Source organism: Engystomops pustulosus, chromosome 9 (assembly GCF_040894005.1).
Source record: "Engystomops pustulosus chromosome 9, aEngPut4.maternal, whole genome shotgun sequence".
NCBI lineage: Eukaryota > Metazoa > Chordata > Amphibia > Anura > Leptodactylidae > Engystomops > Engystomops pustulosus.
This window is the reverse complement of record NC_092419.1, coordinates 41,139,403-41,157,195: the sequence shown is the minus strand read 5'-3', so window position 1 is coordinate 41,157,195 and position 17,793 is coordinate 41,139,403.

The window sequence follows — 17,793 nt, the reverse complement described above, 5'->3', positions numbered from 1 at the left end:
GTTGTAATCCCTTTTGTAACCTTTTAGTTCTGCAGTTTAAGAACCTTTAAAGGCAGGGGTGTAACTAGGAGATGCACGGCCTCTATTCCCCCTTAAAAAATATACACACATACATAGAGTACCATATGCACATATGCATCCTATACACAGACATACAGCATATAAGCATCACATATGCACACACATATAGAGCATTTACATACTGCATATATGCCAATATACATTTCCATCCCATATACAGACATACAGCATGTACACACAGCATATACATACCACACACACATACAGCATATAGACACCCAATACCCCAAATTCTGGGGCCCCTTGACACTGTAGGCGCCATAGCAGCAGTTATGGCTACTACTCCTATAGTTATTCCCCTGTTTAAAAAACTTCAAAGGTCCTAGAAGGAGCATGTGTGTCAGGTGTCAGCACACATGTATGAGGATCTCAGAATTGTGGCGCACAGTCCGACTAAGCAGTAACACGCCCTTGCACGGTTTTCTGTCTTTTCTGACACAGTGCTGCCGCGACACATAACTGGCCCAGACACTTTATAAATATATGTGCAAGCTGTTTCTTCTAGTGCAAATTTAGGTTGCATTCACGCAGCGGTATGCCCGCCCTGCGCTGGAGAGGAGGTGACCCCTCCATAGGAAACAGCGGCATACGGCCACACACTTGTGAAAAGAAAGAGCAGGCTCTATCTTTTCCCGGTGTATGGCACAGATCAGTGCCACACATGTCCACCATTGCCATCTATGAGGACATATATGTAGATGGGCGTCTGAATGTACATTTAGACAAAAAACTGGTGTAAACACTTTAATAAATATGGGCCAAATATAACTTTTTTTCCCTTATATGCTAATTTTCTAAAGAGGCTACTGGGGCGTGGAGTAGCTGGTGCTGAGGCACCACGCCCCAGTAGCCTCATTGATTCTCCTACCAGATATCTTCTGAGCGAGCTGCGAGGGCTGAGCGCCTTCCTCTGTGAAGCCAGCGCTCTGTGCATGCGCAGAAGGCAGGCCCGCGGCTGCACGGTCACTGCTCCGAAGCCGGAGCTACTATGCATGCGCAGAACTCCGGCTTCGCGGACGAGGTCGCGCGGCTCCACGTAGCTGCTCGCCAAAGATATCTGGTTGAAGAATCAAAAAGGCTACTGGGGTGGGGAGTAGCCGTACTGTGTAGCTTCAGCTCCGGCTACTTCACGCCCCAGTAGCCTCTTTAGAAAATTAGCATATTAGGAGAACAAAATTTATAAAAACATACAGGGCACATTAGGATTAGCCCTTAAAAGGGCTATCCTCACGTACAATAGAGGCAACTACCACTCGATCTACTTTAATAGGTAGCTCCATGGTGGTAGTTTTCCTTTAAAGGTGATTGAGATTATGATGAAACTTCTCACTCCAGAAGGAAAACTGTTTTTTTGTTTAGTGTTTGGACACATAACTGTAAGGAACATGGAATGATTTTTCTGTTCTTAAAAACCTCTTTTATGGTCCGTATGGTGCATTCACACATCAGTTGCCATAAAGCTTTATCCATTAAATTTTTTCGCCCCCAAATTAATGGTAAAAATAATGCAAATATGCTACATTAATTTCAATATTTAATATAGATAAAGAATATAAGATTTATTTTGAAAACATGTTACATTTTTACTTTTGAAAGCAATTGAAAAAAGACACATTGTTAAGATAAAGTCAAATTTTGTGTAGAGTGTAAAGCCACATAAAATCCTATTCCCCCAAAAAATAAAAATGGTGGACACTATGGGGCTCATATACTAAGGGTTATGCGGCCACACTTTGATCCGATAGTCCAACGATATCCAATCCGTGACGCATTTAGCAGAGGATTTGGGTGCACGCGATTGGATTTTTTCACTTCGGCGAATGCTTTATGCAACACAAACCAGGGGGCAGACCGTCGGACTAAGTGGGGGATTTAACTTTAAAAATTGTGCCACAAGCCAAACACTTACATGCATTGGGAAGAAGATGGGGAACTCCGGGGGACCTGAGAAGGGAAGTGACACATGCAGGATATTGGGTGCACGATCTACGTGAATGGCGACAGAGTTCATCCTCGTCTGACATTACGGATAGGGGATCGCGCAGGGACCAGGTAAGTAAATGTGCCCCTTTGACCCACATTTTTCAAAACCAGTGAAGTGTGTACTATGTGCAGTTTTTCTGTGTAGTGTGCAGGGTGCACCAGATTAAGCAAAACTGGCGCCTGGTCTTCATTACTCTGGGCCCCGTGCACTGCTCAAGAAGTGGGCACCTTTTTTTTTGGTGTGGTGTGTGTAACATGCCACTGCAAATTAGATAAATAATGACTGTAAATAATTTCCTGAATAACATTTTCCAGTAAAACAACACACAAAAGAAATTATACAAATCAATGTTGTCTTTTTTAAATTTTATGCTTACAGTAAATATATACATTGTCATTTAAGCAAAGCATGGACCCAAAAATATAAGCAAAATTATATTGGTCACGTCAAAAGGCAGAAATGAGATTTTTTTTTTACCACATTTATCCATTCTTAGCTACCATTATGAACTTCCAAGATGTCACAACTTTGATGCTAATCACAGGGATGCCGGTTTTATGGTAGACCATCCCTGTAATTAAGAACAGAAGTGTGAGTTAATGGTAAAAGTGCCTTTTATGGGAGTCAGTACATATATTTTTACAAAGCAAGAGTTGTAACAGTTACTTTTATATAACAGATCCTGTAAATCAGCAACAGATGGCAGATGATTTGTTTCCAAGAGCGTGTGCCTACATGTTTTTTATTGTACTGTATGTGCACTAGAACGTGTGTCCTATTTGTAAGCAAGGTCTATTTTTGTTACTTATTCTATGTAGGCTTTTTCTTTTTTGCATATTTTGCATGGACTTTAAAACGATTTCTGATAAGGAGTTGGGTAGAGGACATGGCTAGAGATGCTGCTCTGGACACATGGAGCTTAGATGATCTCTTCACACAGTAGTCCATACTCAGAATTGCCAAAGCAGGGTGAGCCAATGGCTGTATGGTAATATGCCACAACTGATGCTACTTCATTCCCTCTCAGTGGGAATCCCTTATATGTATCTTGCAGGGCATTCTATGAATTTTTGAAGTTTACCACAATATTAACTGTACTATAATAAACTTGATTTCTACAGGCAGTCCCTGTCTTAAGGACACCTGACTTACAGAGGACCCCTAGTTACAGACGGACCTTTTTGCTCACTGTTACGTCTGGTGAAGCTCTCTGGATGCTTTACTTTTGCAATGATCAGCTGTAAGGTGTCTGTAATAAAGTTTTATTGACAATCCGTGTTCCATAAAAGTTTGAATATTCAATTGTCACTGGGACAATAAAATTTTGTCTGGAGTTACAATTTTGAAATAAACCTGTTCTGACTTACTTACAAATTCAACCTAAAGGGCATCTACCACCAGGATGAAGGATTGTATGCAAATGTATATATGCAATATAAAAGCCTCTATACACAGCCTGGTCCCTGCTGCGTCAGCTGCTCATAGAGGAATCTCCATGCAGGGCAGTTCAACTCCACAACTGTCGTGATTATGCTTGATCATGGCAGCTATTGGTTTTCAATATGTCTGATTCTTTGCTCCCGTGGCAGATAAGTTGCTACCTAATGACAGCCTCAAAGGGGTGGTCTAATTGCTGGGGGTCTGACCTCTGAAAACCTAGTGATCATGAGAATGAAGGCTCGAAGTGCTCCATGCCAAAACATCTATTTAAATAAAGACTGCCCAACCTGATCAGGGGCAGATTAAGAATGCCATGGGCCCTGGGCTCTATGAATATTATAGCCCCTAAAAGTCTGAAATCATCTCCTACATATGGTACTTGAATTAAGCTTGTGGGGAATAAAAGAGGCGTCCCTTCTGTCTGCTTTCAAGCTGCAGTTTCAGGACCTTTGGAGGACCTTTAAAGGCTCTAGTGTACTTGTGCATTGACAGCATGAACAATGAGAATTTCAGTATAAAATTTGGTAGGTAGTTTGGGTGGTCAGGGCCAGGGCCAGCTCCAGGTTTCAGTGGACCCTTGGGCGTCAGAGCTTCAGTGGGCCCCTTTGCAGTAAACTGGCATACTGGCATAGATTCATTATATACAGCCTCCTCACCCCCATAAGTTAATTATATACATCTCAAACCCCCCTCACCACCCATAGTTTAATTATTTGCCGCCCCCATACCCCAAATGGATTATATGCATCCCCCTCACCGCCTATTATATGCGGCCCCCTCCTCTCCCCCAAACATTAAATGCACCCCCTCCTCAACCCACATACATTTTATACAGCCACCTCCACACCCCCATTCATTATATACAGCCCCATCCTCATCCCCCATTCAATATATACAGGCGCCTCCTCACCCCCAATTCATTATAGACAGCCCCTCCTCATCCCCCATTCATTATATACAGCCCCTCCTCACATGCCCGTGCATTATATACAGCCCCCTCCTCACCCCCCTCATTCATTATATACAGCCCACTCCTCACCTCCTCATGCATTATATGCAGCCTCCTCATCTCCCCCCAAACATTATATGCAGCCCTCTCCTCACACCCGTACATTATATATAGCCCCCTTCTATCCCCCATTCATTATATAGAGCCCCCTCCTCACCCCATTCATTATATACAGCCCACTGCTCACCCCCCAGTTCATTTTATACAACCCCCTCCTCATACCGCATTCAATTCATTATATACAGCCGCCTCCTCACCTCCCCATGCACTATATACAGCCCCCTCCTCACCCCCTTATGCATTAAATACAGCCCCTTCCTCATTCTCCTCATTCATTATATACAGCCATATCCTCAACCCCCATTCATTATATACATCCCCTTCCTCATCCCCCATTCACTATGTACAGCCCCTTCCTCACCCCCCATTCATTATATACAATCCCTTCCTCACCCCCGATTCACTATATACAACCCCCTCCTCATACCCCATTCATTATATACAGCCTCCTCCTCACCTCCCTATGCATTATATACAGGCCCCTACTCACCCCCCCATTCATTATATACAGCCCCCTCCTCAACCCCCATTCATTATATACAGCCCCTTTCTCAACCCCCCATTCATTATATACAGCCCCCTCCTCATCCCCCATGGACTAGTAAATGTGACCATTCAAAATAAAAGAATAGTATACACCTCAGTCTTCTGTTTAGGTCTGGAGCTTCCCATTCACCATCTTCCTCCCCCTGCCAGCAGCCGCACAGGGCTTCAAATTCAGAGACGCACGGCAAGGTCCTGCAGCACACGGGGAACAGCTTTACGGCGCCAGCACTCGGCAAGGGCAGGCTGCTGGGGATGGGTATCTGGCCACGAGTGGGCCTTTCCAGCAGCTGTGGGCCCATGCCCAGGTTTGCCGGATTTGGCCCTGTCCTGGTCAGGGCCCCAGGTTCGCGCCCAAAATGATTATCAATTTATCAAGGGAATTTGATATGCACTACTTTGCAGTTTCAGGACCTATGGAGGACCTTTAAAGGCTCTAGTGTACTTGAATATTGACAGCATGAACAATTAAATTGTATAAAATTTGGTGGGTAGTTTGGGTGGTCAGGGCCAGGGCCAGCTCCAGGTCTTGCGCTATCACCTGCAACCGTTCAGGCTTGAATGTTTACACGCTATAGCAAATGTGCCAGCCCCCTTTGCCACCGGCTGTGCCCCTCCACACTTTCTTCATATCCACTTTGCGTGGAGGTGGCGTAAAGGGGAAAATCATAGCAATTTCTGGCGATTCACTAGGCATTGCGCTTATTTCAGGGCTTGTACGCCAGAAAATTGTCATACAAACTTTAATAGATGTCCAGCAATGATTCCACAAATTTGTTTCTTTTTTGGTCCCTATTAAAACCTATAACAAAATCCCATGCAGCCGACTTCCATACTTGTATTTCTCCAGTTAAATTACTGTGTAGACAAATGGCTTTTGCCACACTATAATTTCTAAATAGACCTTTAGTGTGAAAGTGATGTGAAATACAGGCTCCATACGCTCACATACAGTTGATCTGAGGATTTGCTGAACTGTTTTATTTGTATTGTCAAGTGGCAGCAGCATCTGTGCTTCCCGCACTTATCAGATGCTTCTCAAACCACTCTAGAACCTTTTGCTCTTCATGTAAGTGGAAATTGTAACAACGAACCATTCCAAGCAAAGATTTATCCTCTGTCGTTGCCCTTGAAGACACCTCAGATTCACAGAGTGTAGTAAATTCCCACTGAATTCAATTGAAGCAAAAAGAACTAGTGGCAGATGTGTTTTAGAGGGAAATAAAGTATTGGAATAAGGTCACCAACAATCAGTTGGTAGATAACAGCTGTAGTTTATAATATGGCTTCCACAGGCAATACATTACTACGCCTGCATCATAGTACAAGAGGTTCTATGTGCAGCTACAGCACCAGAAAACTATGCATGGAATATAGAAGAACATATGTAGGGCATATGGATCAAACATTCAATGTAAGAAAATATTAGGTCCATACTGGTTGATAAGATTATTTCTATCACAACTCGTGACAAATAAGAAACCCATTAATTAAGATGACACATCTCAGTTTATAAGAAACAAAACACATGGAAAAAAAAGGAAAAAAATAAATGATGCTAACAGAAAGTATATGCAAATAGCCAGGAAATTCAGAATTATAAACTTGCCTGGCATCTAGAAATCTATAGAGAAAGTTGAGGGAGGGTCTAAAGTCATGTAACAAGGGTGATATCATCACAGGTCCTTTAGCCTCTTAACATTAGCAGACTGTTCACCATGCACCTATCTAACCACATAAAAAACCACAGTATGCCTGCATGGATTTCTACTCCTCTACATGCAGGCTACAATGATTTCATGTGATATGTAGTATTCTGTGACTTCATGAGATATATGCTTGGTGCACAGTTTGCTAATGTTCTGAGGTTAAAGAACCTGCAATGATGTCACCATGGTCACAAGACATTACGGCTGCATGCAGAGCAATCATGGGGATGAACTGCTGGATTCAGCCTGTGGCGGCCACACCCATTTGGACTCACTATAGACATCCCTGGATGAGGGGAACAATTTTTAGCTAAAAGAAGGGGGTCAGTTAGTTACTAGGGCTCTATGGGAACCTGCCACTGGCTGTATATGTGAAAAATGTTGACAGGTTCCCTTTGAGTAGAATAACTAATATTTGCATTTATTGAATACATTGAATTATTGGAATCACTTATTTTGAATTTAGGTCTGTATAATAAATTGCAGGATTGAACTAAGTAAAAATAAGTCCCCCATTAACAAAATATAGGTTATGCTGATGGTCTCTGCAGACTAGTTGTAGAATTATTTTTAGCGAGGCTATAGGAGTTTGGTATTTTGGTGTTGGCAGAGGTGGAGAATAAAACTTGTATGGTTGCGTCCCAGTGTTCTCTTTTGTCCTGCTCAATTGGCTAAACACCTTTTTGGGGTACACATTTTGACACCGGGTCCACAAGAATATGCCCATAAGATCCACCTTACCACCTGTCGTTTGGCAACCTATACCAATTGATTATGATTAGCAGATCATGCTAGCAAATAGACTTCCTTGACACAATTTTTTTCTCAAGTTCCTCTGTTCTCCCTTGTACAGTCCCCACTATGTCTGTAAATATTATTGTGGAGCATGATATTACCTCAAGGAAGGCCCTGTTTGAAGGACGAAGCAGGTCAATAGTAGCCTTGGGATCTCTACATGTCAAGGCAATAAGATGTTTTTGGGTGAAGGAAAGGTAGGTGACTTAGATTAGAATGAACCTTAATAATAATTCTTTATTTTTATAGCGCCTACAGATTACGCAGCGCTGCACAGAGCTTGCCAAATCAGTCTCTGTCCCCAATGGGCTCACAATCTAATCAAACTACCAGTATGTTTTGCAGTGCCAGAGGAAACTGGAGGACCCAGAGAAAACCCACGTAAACATAGAGAGAATATACACTCTTTGCAAATGTTGAACTGGGTGAGACTTTTACCCAGGACCCCAGCGCTACAACGCTGTAGTGCTTCCTATTAATACTTATAGCATATTTTGCATAGGCTGAATTACTTGTTAAAGATATTGATAAGTGGACCTGAACCTACAATGTTTGGGTCCGTATCGAATATTTCTGGTTAAGTTTTACCAGAATCAGGACATAATTGACTTTGATCATGGGTGTTACCAGTGGGGGTAAGGATAAACGCCAAAAAGTAATTTCTTCCCGAAGTCCGAATTTCGCATTTAGTGACCTAAACATAGCGATTCCAGACCACTCAACCCTAAAAGGAATACAAGTGGGTTGCTGAAGACGAAGAAGAAAATTAGTCATAGCTTTTAGTGGAATGTATTTTTTTATCACATCATACATGCTTTGCTAGTAGTCACTCCCTCCAGAGGAAGAGTATTGCGAAACACGTGTTGGGACTGGCTGGTGTGGTGTCCTACTAACTGGTATGATTTATCCCATTGTTATTTATGTATGAATTTTTTTGTAACTAATATCTGACAACTCAGAGTGATTAGGTTTGTCCTGTTAGAATTTATTTTGTACTATATTTAAACTTTGGGTTAATTGATTATATGTATTATAACACACACCATTTTAATTTTGTTGGCTCTCTTTGCCAATAGCTACATTTTAATCATGTTTGGTGAATTAAATAAAGATTTAAAGTTGAATTATGTTCTTTGGTGAAATTTTTTCTGATTTACAAATTTTTGGTTATCATTAATTGTTTAACTGGGGGTAAATTTGTTTATCTCTCGCCCTTACCACCCTGTTATACACTTTTGGATACTCATATGCTTTGCTAGTATGCCAAAACGTCCTACGCTGCCCTCTCTTAGTCTTTCCTTAAAAATAATCTAGATCCCAAAATCCTCATCACACCCAGCACATGAACATGAACATAATTGGTCAATTCAATTTATTCTGTTAAACCACTTTGTACCAACATCTTTTTAATAGTTATCCACAATCATTACTGTACCCAAAGCTTCATTCATATCTCCTGATGTGACTCTTCCTACTTAACATCATCACAAAGAGACGAGGTAACAGCATCTGTTGTCTTCAATTTGGATTCTGCCATGGAAGCCATCAGAAGCAATAACGCATTACCATTTTTCTATAAAGACAGAACAGCTGTGGTGACATAATGCCACCATGTTGCGCTCCTTTTCTAATGTTGGAACGTTCTGTTGAGTATTTTAATGTTTGGTATGCAGCTTACTTCTTATGACAAACACAGTTTAGTACATTGACCAATTGTGCAGAAAAGTCTGCAGCGATCCTAGTCTTTCTGTAATAATTGCTCACGGCTCATTTGCAAGCACCATAATAGACATAGTCTACCAACAACACAATCTCTTATAGAGGACTTAGAAATTTGTTTCTGAAAATAAATTGTAATTTGTGTAATGTAAAAAATATAGTACAGAAATATATATCATAGTACAAAAGTCAAGTTTTGTTTTTTTAGTTTTGAGTTTCGCTGAGAATCTTGGTAAAACTGGAAAAACTCATGAGCAAAACAATTCTTGACTTATTCTTTTTTAACTCTTTTACAGGAATATGGCTTCAACAGTCTACAGATGCTCCCACCACTCACTTGAAGGTTTATCCTTTATTCATACTTCTAGACCTAAGTCGGGGGCACCTTGGGGCCCGGAGCTTGTTTGCTCTGTATGACTTTGCTTTAATGGTTTAGGATTTGAGATTATGTCCATTTGCTGTCTTCTGGATGCATGGGTTTTTTTAACTTATTTTTTTCTTTGTGAATAACGAACCAATAAAGATAACTAGAAATTATTTAAGGGGTTCTTTCAGCAATATTTTTGATGGATGTGTAGAACATTCAATTTCGCCAAATCATTAATTGTGTATATTAAATCTTTCACTATAAAAAACCAGGAAACTTATTCAAGGTTCCTGTGCAAGCACGCAACAATTTTTTTTTTAGAACTTTTTAATTTTTTTTTTAAGTAACAAGACATTTCAAACATTGTGTAATACATAATTGGAAGGGTTAGTAAAAGACTATATACTGGAGTATGTGACATCAAATAGTATAATAAGTGACAGCGAGCGAGGGTTTACACAGAATAGAAGTTGTCAAACTAACCTGATCTGCTTCTATGAAGAGGTGAGCAGATGCCTAGATGGAGGAGCTGCTGTGGATATTGTGTTCTTGGATGAAGGCATTTGACACTGTCCCTCTAAGACGCCTGATGGGTAAAATAAGGTCAACTGGTTTGGCAGGAATCATCTGCAATTGGATTGAGAACTTGCTGAAGGATGGTATCCAGAGAGTTGTGGTGTATACCAGGGTTCTGTTTTTGGCCCACTACTATTTAATATATTTATTAATGATATAGAGGTAGGAATTAATAGCACTGTGTCTATTTTTGCAGATACACCAAGCTGTGTAGTGAAATACAGTCTATGGAAGATGTTTATAGGCTGCAGGGTGATTTGGACAAACTTAGTGTTTGGTCATCCACTTGATGAGGTTCAATGTGGATAAATGTAAGGTTATGCACCTCGGGGCTAATAATCCAAAGGCAAAATATGTCCTTGGGGGTTTAAATCTGGGAGAGTCCCTTGCTGAGAAGGACCTGAATTACAGCATGCGATGTCAATCAGCTGCCTCTAAAGCCAATAGGATCATGTAATGTATCAAAGGTGGTATAGACTCTAGGGATAGGGATGTAATATTTCCACTGTACAAGGCATTGGTTCGGCCTCACCTGGAATATGCTGTCTAGTTCTGGGCACCGGTCCATAAAAAGTATGCACTGGATCTGGAGAGGGTTCAACGTAGAGCCACAAAAATGATAAGGGGTATGGAGGGTCTTAGTTATGAGGAAAGATTAAAACAACTAGATTTATTTAATCTGGAAAAGAGACGACAATGAGCGGACATGATTAATTTATATAAATATATGAATGGTCCATACAAAAAATATGGTGGTAAATTGTTTCAGATAAAATCAAATCAAAAGACAAGAGGGCACTGTCTCCATCTGGAGAAATCAAGGTTTAATCACCAGAGGCGACAGGGCTTTTTTACTATGAGAACTGTCAATCTGCGGAATAGCCTGCCTCAGGCGCTGGTCACAGCAGGGACAGCAGAGAACTACAAGAAGGGTCTAGATGCCTTTTTACACCTGTATAGAATTGTTTCCCCTAAATCCCTTCCTCATGCAAACCCTTCCCTTCCTTGGTTGAACTTGATGGACAAGTGTCTTTTTCAACAGTATAAACTATGATACTATGATAATTTTGGTTGAATAATGCAGTTTTTATTTGACTGTGAGAATTGTTGATGGATAGGATCTATTCTAATTGGCTTCAAAACTGCATCAAAATGTCATTTGGTCACTTGATTAGTGATATATATATATATATATATATATATATATTTAAATTTAATCATGAATGGATACATTTTTTAGTTATGGATTGTGGTAAGTTATGACATTGTAAGTTATGGTATGTTGGCATTTCTATAGGACAAGTAGGGGGAACACCAACCTAAAGCAAAGCAAAGACAACCCTTGAATATCACTTTTCCTTCTGCGTCAACTTAAAGGGGTATTCTCATCTAGACATTCACATTTAATTTAATTCATCTGATATAAAAACTTTATCAATTGCATGTCATTTAATAAAATTTATCTGTGTGAAGATAATTTCCCATAAGTAGCCATGTTGTCCCTTAGTAATGATATGACTGTCCTTGGATATGACAAAGGATGCAACAAAGGCAAGTGCTAGGAAACAAATGGTTGTCGAGTAATATTTGCATGAAGCTGTACAGTGGAGCAGATTGTACTGGTGGACACAGTGTTCACCATACCATACCGTGCCATGCACAATGCACTCCTATGGTGGCCGCATGCTAACATACAGTCAAGAAGCCTAATCCAGTCACAATAACCAGTGCTGCATCTGTATGAGTGATATTGTTTTTGCCATGCTGATGAACCAATATCCTGGTTTTCAGTTCTTGATATAAGTACCCCCCTAAGTTGCCTTTTTTTAAAAACCCCAAGTTATGACCAAAGGGGCCAATCTGTATCATGTAAACAGTCACCTAAGCGGGATCAGTGATGACCACTGATCATCATCCGTAGTCCAGCTCTCGAGGTTGCTGAAGACACTGATTGGGGCCAAGCAACCACTTACATTTCCAGTCTAGTTGTCAATGTCATCAGATGCCCAATCTTGAAAACAATTTTATTGTAGTCTCCTTATTTGTTATAAATTTTGATAATAAAGAACAATGTTTACATGGCAGGACTGTACTTCAATGATTGACTTGTAGAACAACCAGGAATCCCACCACCATCCTGCAGGAGGAACACAATACACGGTACAATAGCTATTTATACAATTCCCTAATGCCCTATATATATTCATTATAGACTTTCCTTGATACAGAGCTTCCCCCTGTTTTTTACTGCTTCCTCTCAGTGAAGTTATCAGGACCCCTTGACAGATGCAGTGCATAGTGAATAGCAGCTCGGCCTCATATTTTTTTGTGCAATCCATTGCTGTCAGGGGGATGGGAGCTCCGTTACTGGCAGTAAAGTAAGATAATCTGGATCAATTGTGTTTGGCAGCTGTGAAACTGAAGAGACAATAAAACAAGCAAACATTTTTTTTTTTCCCCACAAAAAAAGCAATTTCAATTATTCGGGAAAGAGATCTCTATTTATAGAAATACATTTGTGCTCAATTCGATTTTATGGACAAATGAACTATTATTTAAGCCAGAAACAATGGACAGGAGTAGCCGAATAAAATCATAAGGTCACCAGCATTAAAAGCTTTGTGTAATTTGTTAGGTTGGAAACATGCATCTCAATAGTGTTGTTGACCCCAACATGCTGTAGAACAATATTGATTTACAATATGCCTGCACAGTGCTATGCGCATACAGCATACGCCGTTTGCCTCTTCACCAGAGGGATGTTCACTTGTCTAATGATTAATTTTCAGAATCTAACCTTGCTTGTCTCCGCTTGGTCTGCAGGATCTTCTTGGTAGGCTGCCAGGAGCAGGGAAAAAGGAGACAACAGGCGAAGATGTTAATCAAGGCGAAGGCAGTGGTGACTTAATGGTTAACCCTTTCTATAGAGAAGATAAGCACACAGTGTGCTACTCTCTGTATGGACAGCACTGACTGCCATCACTTACATCCAGGCAGGAGGAGATGTCCTTATATCACCCTGACAGGAAACGCAGTAAACTTCTCATTCAAGGTGCTTTCCCACAGAGCTTTACAGAAACACTATTTTCTGCTAATTACAAGTCTAACAAGCCTTCTTCATCCACTATAAAAAGTGCTGGTAAGAATAATTTAATGGCTTTATTGCTGTAGTGGAGGCTTTATAAATTAAATATTTTAGTTGTTTGAATTCTCGGCACTTAGCGAAAAAAAAAATTGCCCAATAATTATGTTATATTCACATGCCAAAAATACTAGTGTCCAAGTCCTTTTATGCTGCACACAGAATATGGAGGAAATGCTAGCACACATGGGCTGCAACTAGAGATGAGCGAGCACTAAAATGCTCGGGTACTCGTTATTCGAGACGAACTTTTCCCGATGCTCGAGTGCTCGTTTCGAGTAACGAGCCCCATTGAAGTCAATGGGAGACTCGAGCATTTTTCAAGGGGACCAAGGCTCTGCACAGGGAAGCTTGGCCAAACACCTGGGAACCTCAGAAAAGCATGGAAACACCACGGAAATGGACAGGAAACAGCAGGGGCAGCATGCATGGATGCCTCTGAGGCTGCTTAAATGCACCATTATGCCAAAATTATGGGCAACAGCATGGCCATGACAGAGTGACAGAATGAAGCTAGATAGCATCTAAAACATCCAATAATTGACCCTGACACTAAAGGGGACGGCATGCAGAGGCAGCGGCAGCAGCGGCAGGCTAGAGAGTGGCATGGCGACATACCCTAAATGGACTCAGGCTTCAAACCAATGGGTGGCAGAGAAGAACCAAAGGAGGTGAGCAAGAAGCGCTCAAATAATATCGGTACATGATAAAAGTTTGCCAGTATATTTTGTGGATTACACAGCAGGGTGGCGACAAAGTTAACAAGTTTGATGTGGAAGCCATGAAAACAACCCAAAATTCTGCCAGACACAGCTCGTTTGATAAGGGGACCATGTATGGAGGCAGTGAACTAGTAGTAGATTAAAGGTGCTGCAGTTAAAACTATGTTAGTTGGATCTTGGCATGGAGCTGGCGCTCCGCTGCCAGGCGAGCTTTCGCCAATCCAAGCCCCTGTCTCTAGGCTACTCCCCAAACAGCACTTCTAAGAACCTTTTGTATAAGATCAAGTGTAGTAGCGTTCTTATAAGTTTGGGATATGGCGGGTGAGGGGAATGTAAACATCTGCGCAAGAAGCGCTGAAATAATATCCGTAAATGGTAAAAGTTTGCCAGTGTATTTTGTGGATAACACAGCAGGGTGGCGACAAAGTTAACAACTTTGATGTGGAATCCATGAAAACAACCCAAATTTCGGCCTGACACACCTCGTTTGATAAAGGGACGATGTATGGAGGCAGCTATATGGACGACTTTTGGAGGTAGCAATGGAGACAACGTGTGGAGGCTGCTATGGAGACAATTCAATTTGGATAGTGCCTGTATGTGGCAGTCCAAAAAAGTTTTCAAACCAGAGGAGCAGGTAGGTGGCCCTCCAGAAAAATGGAATAGATTGAGTGCCTGTATGTGGCAGTCCAAAAAAGTTTTCAAACCAGAGGAGCAGGTAGGTGGCCCTCCAGAAAAATGGAATAGATTGAGTGCCTGTATGTGGCAGTCCAAAAAAGTTTTCAAACCAGAGGAGCAGGTAGGTGGCCCTCCAGAAAAATGGAATAGATTGAGTGCCTGTATGTGGCAGTCCAAAAAAGTTTTCAAACCAGAGGAGCAGGTAGGTGGCCCTCCAGAAAAATTGAATAGATTGAGTGCCTGTATGTGGCACTCCCAAAAATTGTTTAAAACAGAGGACCGGGTCGGTGGCCCTCCAGAAAAATTAAATGCATAAAGTACTATAGCTAGAGCCAGTGGGCCCTGGCAAAAAATAGCCAGTTTCCTCTGCTTTACTGTACAAAGAGGAGGAGAAGGAGGAAAATGAGGAGGAGGAGGAGTGGATAAATTATTCAGGTTGAGCTTCCTTCACCTGTTGGAGATTGGAAATTAGGAGAAATCCAGGCTTTATTCATCTTGATAAGCGTCAGCCTGTCAGCGCTGTCAGTCGACAGGCGTGTACGCTTATCGGTGATGATGCCACCAGCTGCACTGAAAACCCGCTCGGACAAGACGCTAGCGGCAGGGCAGGCAAGAACCTCCAAGGCGTACAGCGCCAGTTCGTGCCACATGTCCAGCTTTGAAACCCAGTAGTAGTAGGGAGCTGTGTGATCATTTAGGACGATGGTATGGTCAGCTACGTACTCCCTCACCATCTTTCTGTAAAGATCAGCCCTACTCTGCCTAGACTGGGGACAGGTGACAGTGTCTTGCTGGGGTGACATAAAGCTGGCAAAAGCCTTGTAAAGCGTACCCTTGCCAGTGCTGGACAAGCTGCCTGCTCGCCTACTCTCCCTCGCTACTTGTCCCGCAGAACTACGCACTCTGCCGCTAGCGCTGTCAGAAGGGAAATACTGTTTCAGCTTGTGCACCAGGGCCTGCTGGTATTCATGCATTCTCACACTCCTTTCCTCTCCAGGGATGAGAGTGGAAAGATTTTGCTTGTACCGTGGGTCCAGGAGAGTGAACACCCAGTAATCGGTGCTGGAATAAATTCTTTGAACGCGAGGGTCACGGGATAGGCAGCCTAGCATGAAATCTGCCATATGCGCCAGAGTACCAACGCGTAAGAATTCACTCCCCTCACTGGCCTGACTGTCCATTTCCTCCTCCTCCAACTCCTCCAACTCCTCTTCTTCTGCCCATACACGCTCAACAGTGAAGGACTCAACAATGGTCCCCTCTTGTGTCTCGCCAACATTCTCCTCCTCTTCCTCCTCATCCTCCTCCACCTCCACCTCCTCCGATATGCGCTGAGAAACAGACCTAAGGGTGCTTTGGCTATCAACAAGGGAATCTTCTTCCCCCGTCTCTTGTGTGGAGCGCAAAGCTTCCGACTTCATGCTGACCAGAGATTTTTTCAACAGGCCAAGCAGCGGGATGGTGAGGCTGATGATGGCGGCATCGCCACTGACCATCTGTGTTGACTCCTCAAAGTTACTCAGCACCTGACAGATATCAGACATCCACGTCCACTCCTCATTGTAGACTTGAGGAAGCTGACTGACCTGACTACCAGTTCTGGTGGAAGTTGACATCTGGCAGTCTACAATCGCTCGGCGCTGCTGGTAAACTCTGGATAACATGGTCAGTGTTGAATTCCACCTCGTGGGCACGTCGCACAACAGTCGGTGAGCGGGCAGTTGGAGGCGGCGCTGCGCTGCCCTGAGAGTGGCAGCATCTGTGCTGGACTTCCTGAAATGCGCACAGATGCGGAGCACCTTCGTGAGCAAATCAGACAGATTGGGGTATGTCTTGAGGAAACGCTGAACTATCAGATTTAACACATGGGCCAGGCATGGCACATGTGTCAGTCTGCCGAGTTGCAGAGCCGCCACCAGGTTACGGCCGTTGTCACACACAACCATGCCTGGCTTCAGGTTCAGCGGTGCCAGCCACAGATCAGTCTGCGCCGTGATGCCCTGTAATAGTTCTTGGGCGGTGTGCCTTTTATCGCCTAGGCTCAGCAGTTTGAGCACCGCCTGCTGTCGCTTAGCGACGGCACTGCTGCTGTGCCTAGAGCTACCGACTGATGGCGCCATGCCCACGGATGGTCGTTCGGAGGAGGAGGTGGAGGAGGGGTGGGAGGAGGCATAGTAGGCCTGAAACACCTGGACCGAGGTAGGCCCCGCAATCCTCGGCGTCGGCAGTATATGACCAGCCGCAGGGTCAGACTCGGTCCCAGCCTCCACCAAGTTAACCCAATGTGCCGTCAGCGATATATAGTGGCCCTGCCCGGCAGCACTCGTCCACGTGTCCGTGGTCAGGTGGACCTTGTCAGAAACGGCGTTGGTCAGGGCACAGATTATGTTGTCTGACACGTGCTGGTGCAGGGCTGGGACGGCACATCGGGAAAAGTAGTGGCGGCTGGGGACCGAATACCGAGGGGCGGCCGCCGCCATGAGGCTGCGAAAGGCCTCGGTCTCTACTAGCCTATAGGGCAGCATCTCCAGGCTTAGCAATCTGGAGATGTGCACATTAAGGGCTTGGGCGTGCGGGTGGGTTGCACTATATTTGCGTTTCCGCTCCAGCGTCTGGGGTATGGAGAGCTGAACGCTGGTGGATGCTGTGGAGGATCGTGGAGGCGACGATGGGGTTTTTGTGGCAGGGTCCTGGGCAGGGGGCTGACTATCAGCTGACACAGGGGAAGGAGCAGTGGTGTGCACGGCCGGAGGTGAACGTGCTTGTTGCCACTGAGTGGGGTGTTTAGCATTCATATGCCTGCGCATACTGGTGGTAGTTAAGCTAGTAGTGGTGGAACCCCTGCTGATCCTGGTTTGGCAAATGTGGCACACCACAGTCCGTCGGTCATCCGGTGTTTCCTTAAAGAACCTCCAGACTTCTGAAAATCTAGCCCTCGCCGCAGGAGCCCTCGCCACGGGAGCTTCAC